Source organism: Tenrec ecaudatus, chromosome Y (assembly GCF_050624435.1).
Source record: "Tenrec ecaudatus isolate mTenEca1 chromosome Y, mTenEca1.hap1, whole genome shotgun sequence".
Classification (NCBI taxonomy): domain Eukaryota; kingdom Metazoa; phylum Chordata; class Mammalia; order Afrosoricida; family Tenrecidae; genus Tenrec; species Tenrec ecaudatus.
Genome location: NC_134549.1, coordinates 17,771,160 through 17,778,808, shown reverse-complemented (window position 1 = coordinate 17,778,808; position 7,649 = coordinate 17,771,160).

The following is a 7,649-nucleotide window of genomic DNA, read 5'->3' as shown; positions in this document are numbered from 1 at the left end:
TCCAAATGTCGCGATCCTTTAATGCAGTTCCTTCTCCTGTGATGACCCCCAACCATAAAATTATTTTTGTTGCTACTTCATTCATAACGGTAATTTTGCTACTGTTCTGAATCGTAATGTAAATATCAGACATACAGGTATTTCATTTTAGAAATGGAACATAATTAAAGGATAGTGATTAATCACAAAACAATACATAATCACACTTTGTGGAACATTTATTTCTAATTAAAAATAGATGACATTTGGTCTTGAAGCATGGTGTAGCATGGGTAACTGTCTTCACGCCAGGTACTTGTGTGTGGGGGTATATGCATGTGCACAGAGCCCCTAGGAGATGCATAGAGGAGCAGAGTCTCTTCCTAAGACCTTCAGAAATATGTGTTTTTCGATAGTCTTAGGAGACCCTGTGAAAGAATCGTTCAACCACTAAATGGGTGGTGACCTATAGGTTGAGAACCGGTGATTAGCTTGGAGGGAAATGGGGATCCGTCCTAATGTGTCCTGCAGGTTGGCAATGAGGTGAAAGGGATGCAATAGTGCAGAGTTTGGTTTATTTTACTTTTTTATGAGACTACGTGGGATCCTAGAATGGATGTACAGGCCATTCCCACCAGGTGCTCCACAGAGAAGAACAAGTTACATGCTCCAGGCACTATTCACCCCTTCAGAAACCATGGCGGGGTGGTGCACATGATGGGATGCTGGACTGTTTCAATAGTTTATCTTTTGGGATGCAAACCAGAAGATCACGGTTTGAACATCAGCCTTTCTGTTTTGCAGGAACTGCATGCATTCCAGGATGTGTTCATCCGAGTGCATTCAGCTGCTCTACTCAGCATAAACAGGGTGTAGAGATATGGGGAGGCTTGTCAACCCCTATATCTTTCTGTCCTCATTGCCTTTGCACCTGAGTTTGATTAATTTTATTGTTTGATGATATAATGTGGCTTCCATGAGTGGATCTGCTATAATGGAACCTTGTGTGAAGACATTCTTTAGTAAAACGATCAGGGTGTGGGTAGTACTGTTCAATCCCTTCTCAATCTTTGTCAGATTGATGTCCGGGGAGTTTTCTGAGGTGTGGATCCAGATCCTCTAATCTACCAAGGGATTTTAGAGATGTGAGCAGAGAGAAGTCTGATGTCTCTGCAGAAAGAAAGGAGATAGAGAGGTCAGGAGCTCTCTGAGGCAGCTGTGTCTGGCACATTCAAGCACTCATCCCTTCACAACCCCAAGGAAATAGATATAAAGGGAGTTTCTCTGAGGTGTGGCTGTACAGAACTTTCATTTCTCAAGGGATTCTAGGTGAGAGCAACCTGGAGATATACTACAAAGTTGACTACATCCAGGATAGAAGTATGGGTCAGGTTGAATCCCTGGACCTGTAGTCTCTTACCAGGGAGCTTCCTAGACACAATGTAAGGCAGATGCTAAGATACAGGCAGATTTCTAAGGCAGGACACGCTCTCACATGTTACCAGTTGATGAGGAACCGGCCCTAGACCCAAAAGAAGACAGAGCATTCTCCTCTGGTTGATGTCCTGGATTTGGGCTTCACCCGCTTTAATGATGAGATAGTTACTTCTGGTTGGTGGTGCTTCTATCACTGGTAAAAGGATTAAGGATCATAAGCAAAACTCTTAATCCCTTAAAATCCCACGTGGTGCAGTGAATTACTTGGGATCGCTGAGCAAAGCATAATTCTCTAATGAGAAACTAATGACTATCATGATTGTTCTGAGAGAGGAAAGGTAGAGAGGATTACTGGCAGGATTCAGTTGTAAATGATTATTACAAAGGTTAATTGTGATGGACAAAGCCTTGAACTCTCAACACAAATGTTGGTCAAAGTCACCCTCCTCCCTCACAGTCATCAAGTCCATTCCAACCCAGCAACCCCAGAGGGCAAAGAACTAAACGTCTAGTCGGGGAATTCTTTATTTACCGATCATATGTGATTGATATTTTTGTCAGTTACAAAGTTATAATTCTTTTCCCTGGGAAAAATATCAATCAGATATGATGGAGAATTAAAATAATGCACAAACAAGAAAAAATGAAATCACAATTCAACACCATCACCACCACCACAAAAAGCCCTTCATGAGGTACTGTGACAAAAATGTCGGTGACAACCACACACAAATCTAAAACCAGCATTTCCTCTCAAACACCAACACACACCAGAGCCACACCCCAGGCAATGATGTAACACAGGAAGAACGAAGAAACTGAACACAATACACAATCACACACAACATGCACAAATATAAAGCAAAACTGCTAGAATGAATACATACACATCAATCACCTCACCCAAGGTCAATGGGCTAATTCTAAATTAAACAGATGGACAGAAGCTGATGGGCCAGAAAACAAAATCTATCAAATGCTACCTCATGTTACCTCAGACCTCGTACACACAGACCTGAAAATATTTAAAATCAGAGGCCGACCAAAAGCATATGAAGCATAAAGCAACCAAAGGAAAGCCGGGACAGCACTATTGATAAGTGTTTAGCTGAATAGCAGAAGAAAGTTGACCGAGACCAGAGAGCTTCTCTGGATGTGAAGTCCCTGCCTGGTGAACCTCCGAGGCCCAAAGTGAGGCTGAGGCCCAAACATAGTGCTCTCCAAGGGAGGTCCGGCGCAGAGATGTTGCAAAGAGAAAAGACAGATACCCCAGAGCACACAGGGAGAGTCTTCTCCTGCAGGTGATGCCCTAGATTGGATTCCAGCTGCCTAAACAGAGGGACCATTAATGTTGGTTTTTTAAAAACCCTAATTGGTGATGTTTCTCTCATCAGAGCGCTTGAGAAGAGAATGTACAGGGCTCTTCTCAAGAGGTCAAAACTCTAAGCTCGCCCAATGTGATCTAATACTCCCTACCGTGCTCTAGGGAGACGCAATTAAGGTCGCATGTTTGGTAATCCACTGGGGTGCTTACCACCAGGGCAATGGTTCAAACCACTCATCCAATCTGTGAGGCTCGATGAGACCTTTTAAACCTGGAGAGATCGACAGTCCTTCGGAAGCCAAAGAGGCCCGTCTACTCTTTCCCAAAGTTGGCTCTCAGTTGGAAGGGGCACAGGTTACAAGTAAATTTGTGCTATGGGAAATTAATTACACAGATGAAAATCCATATGGACAAAACTCTGTTGCACATGTGAGAATCTGGGTTCTAGAGCCATTCCTGTAAGCAACTGCTTAATCCACTCTCAGCAGCAAACACACTCCTCAAAGTTTTCTATGTTGTCTCAATCACAGTGGGGAAGGTGTGATGGCTGGGAGTTTGTGTCCATAGGGCTGGGTAGGGATTCTCAGGGAAGGGTTGGTTATGATGACATCAGCCTGGTTGATGAGATTTTATAAAAATGCCATCAATTCCAAGCTGAGATCTACTGTGAACAGCCAATGAGGGGGAGCATAGCTATCTTGTGGGTGTGGTCTTATGTTTAAAAGGACTCTCTGAAAGCTCTGTAGCTTTGTTCTGCACCTGGACCCTTCATCTGACTTGAAGGTTTGGGGACTTGAGACAGAATCCTGCCATCATTCCTGCTTCTCTGGATGTTGTCGGTCTCAACACCGTTGAGGAAGAAGTCTGCCATTAGACCTGCCATCTTGGATTCATCAGTCATGGAGAGGAGTCAAGATTGAAATCTGAGTTTTGTCAGCCTCTGCAACTGTGAGTTGAAATAGGGAGTAAGATGAAAACATTCTAAATGGTTCTCAGGAGCTAAGTGGGGGCAGACCTAGAGGTGGGAAGGCTGGGTTCCCAGCTTGGCTCTCTTGGAGACCTATGTGAAGTGAGTGTATTCTGTATTCCATTATGAACATGTGGATGTATGTTCTCTATGCAGTATAATCAGAGTAAACAGATTAGTGGGTCCTGCTTACCCTCCATCATTAGTAACCTCTCCAGGGATTTGATGTGTCTTCCTATCTTCCCTTGTGCAACAATTCATTATGTGTATCAACTAGCTGAGATCATGCTTGTCCACATTGTGGCAGGGATGTAAGGATGTCTGTTTGGGAGCCAGGCTCCAGTGTGGGTTTATGGGTGTACTAGTCAACTCCTGGGGGCTTCACAACCACAAAGTTTCCAATTCAGAGATAGAGACTCTGCTCCCAGCAAGATATATAACAGTGGTTCCCAAAGGAGGCAATCCTGCCCACTGACCAGAAAAGGAATGATCCCCTTCAGTGATTCCGGTATTTATATTGGGGAGAAAGATGGGGCTTTCTGCACCCACTGAGATTTACAGTCCTCGAATCCCACAGGGGTGGTTTTCTGTGTCCTGTGTGGTTTCCATTCATCGACATTGATGATGGCAGTGAGCTCTTTTAATACTTTGTCTGGGATTACGGGCTTTAGGACAAGCCTTGGATTCCAGATGTGATGGAATTCTTATTGGTGGTGGTTTTGTCTGTTAGGTGCCGCCAATAGGGGCCAACCCTTAGGCACACCCCGCACGACAGAAAGAAACCTTGCACACTTTGGACCATCCTCAGCATTCTCCCCAAGACGTGACTATTGTTCCATCGGCTGTGTCTATCCGCCTCTGTGAGGGCTTCCCTCTTCTTCACCATGCTCTCCTGCTCACGGACTGGTCCTTCTTGACCATATGTGCAAAGTCTGTCAGACAAAGGGTTGACATAATGTTTCTAAAGGGAGCTTAGGCCAAGTGTGTTTTCATTTTATTTCTCAGGATGGGTTACATGCGATGCACAGAAGCAATTATATTTTGAAGCAATTACAAATTTGATAAATGACTTAAATTACTCAATCTGAAATGGATGATTTCAAGGATAAATCACCACCTAATTCACCATAAATAATTATTTCACAACAGCATTAAATGATTAATTATTTCTATTATGTGTTCTGCCACAGACGAGCGAGAGCCACAAAAAGGCCATCTTGTTGACTGTTGATCGCCTCCCATCACGTGAAGTCCTACTAGTGACTAATTTTAACATGGATCCTATGGCCTGGAGGTGAGAACATGCTTATCAACAATGTCCCCTTTGATGTAGCCAGGATATTAATATTTTAATTTTATTAACATAGCTATTACAATCAATGCTGTGCCCTCAATGGCTCACTGACTGAAGAATCATAATGTTATTTTGGCTTTCTACTTCTGTCCACTCTTGTTTCAGTCCTGGACAAATGATAAATGAGTGCAGATCTTTAAAGAGAGACTGAAAAATCCACTTGTGATTGCATCCAAAGAGTCATATTCAAAATCTAGCACCGGGTGATAACGGACCAAGGACTCTTTTAAATCATCAAGGCATGATTATGGCTGTCTTTTATTGGAACTCACAATATTTATGCCAAACCTGTCATGTCTGAAGAGCAAGTTTAAACCTTCCTCCCCAACCTCTCACTCCTCACCCCGCAAAAGAAGAGTTTTTAAAGAGAGCAGACTCCATATAAATGGCTCTTTCTCTACGTTTCTTTGGATGATGTCAGGCCAAGCTGTTTTGTGGTGTGAGCCTATTCCCATCTCCCTTTTCTCTACCTCATCGACAGAATGATACTCTCTTGGTTCTCACTCTTATCACTTTGATGACTTCCCCCTTGGGGTGCAAGTTACACTTTTATACTCCAATTTGTCGTCTGTAGTTGCTCTTTGAAACGTTCTGTTCCGTTCTCTCATCATTTCCTCCATTTTCTTTAGTTGCATTTCTCCCAATGGCAAAATTCAGAGTCTCCTTTTTATCCCCCTTGATCATTCTTCCTTCTTTGTCTTGTGGATAATGTTGCATTCTTCATACATGATGCTACTTATGTCGTCCCACAGCTGGTACCATTTCCTGTTGTTGGTGCTCAACAAGCCATATCAGTTCTTGAGATGGTCTTGCCATGGAAGTGGGATGGTTCTCAGGTTCTATTTGTGCTCTCATATATTTGATTCATTTCTTCAGCCTCGTGGTCTCAGCTTCATTTTTGCCTGCAGATAACCAGCTCCTCTAAAATCTCTTTCATGTCAGGGCTTATAGGTGAACATTTCATTTGGGGGAAGGTATACATAGCAAACAAATGCAAAAAGAACCAACCAAACCCCTCCATTAAATTACTTGGGATCATGTAACAATGAAAGAGATTATCTTGCCCTCAGGTAAGGTACCTTGGAGAGTGGATTACCTCCACCCTCCTCCAGTCAGTTCAGGGAGGAGCAGTTCCTTATCGGATTGACTGGTGTGTCCTTGATGGTTAGTTCTGAGCCAGAGGTTGCAGAGTAAAAAATCGTACCCTGTCCATTGTGCTCACGCTGCCTTGTTTGTAAGGATCAATCTTCTAAATGACAAGGAACGTAAAGTATTTGTCTCAATCTAGGCCTTCTTTGGGTTTCCATAATCCCCCCTCCTGTGATGAAGGACATAAAACGACTCATGAATTTGACCTTTTCTTGTATTCCATGCCCTAGGGAGGGTATATCCTGACTGAGAATCTTTGGATGCTATCATGACTTCATGCTAATAGCATTCCTCATCCAGATCATATATCTTTAGTTTGGGTTTGTCTTTATGTCCTTTATGTCTGAATAAATATTGTCCTCAATTTATATTTGGGATTGGGGTTTCTTCTGTACTCTAAAACATTTGCCCCAGATGCTGTCGATTCGATTTCTGTGAGTCACATCGGCATAAGGCTATAGGTACAGCTTCCATTTGCATTGTCAAGGAAGGTGTGTGGCGAAGAAGTCCTTGTTCTTACAAGATATGCCCTGTGATTTCCAGATTTGTTTCTATCACCAAGACCATATTTTCCAACTACAATTCCTTCCTTTCTCTTTCCTAATTTATTATTACAATTACCAATAATCATCTATGTCTTCTGACTACATGGTTGATCAATTTCATACTAAAATGTTTGGAAGATTTCTTCAGTTTCTTTGTTAGTGATTAGTGAGTACATTTGTTGTTTCACTGCATTAGAAGACTTTCTTGTACTCTCATAGACGTTATTTGATAACACAGATCATTATAGTTCAATATAGATCTCATAATTTCCATTTGAGGAATGCTCCGTCATTCCTCTTGAATTTGACTCTCCTGTATATTAAGCCATAGGATAGCTTGATTCAATATGCAAGCACGATATTCCTACTGATCTTTGATTTATGCACCTCCTCAGCTGTTGAGGTCACTTGCCACCCTTGGCTGCCCATCCTGGATTCCACAACCTCAGCACCCACTTGAGCCACAGGAAGTATCTAGTTTGCAATCGAAGTGTCACGTGGAAGTGTCACCAGCCTCTACCACGGTGAGTTGATAAGAGGAGTGTCCTACATTCCCCTCTTAGGAGAAAAGGAGGTCAGAGTCAGATTTAGGAGTTGTAGCACAACTACCTTGGCTATCCCAGAAGTCTGAGCAGACCCCTCCTTTTATTTACAGGTCAGGACTCCCTTTGAGGCAGATTGATCAGCATGGGCAGCAGGAAGCCACCCAAGCTCCAGGATCTTGACCTGCAGCGTGAGTTGCAGAATGAGGCCTCAGCCATGGCTCCTCCGGACTGGCTGCCTACAGACCTCTTCCCCTCCTTGTTCCTAGCAGCTGCGGTTGGGGGACACACAGAGATAGTGAAAGCCATGATGTGGTGTTGGCCTTTCATCTGGCTCCCACTAGGGGCTCTC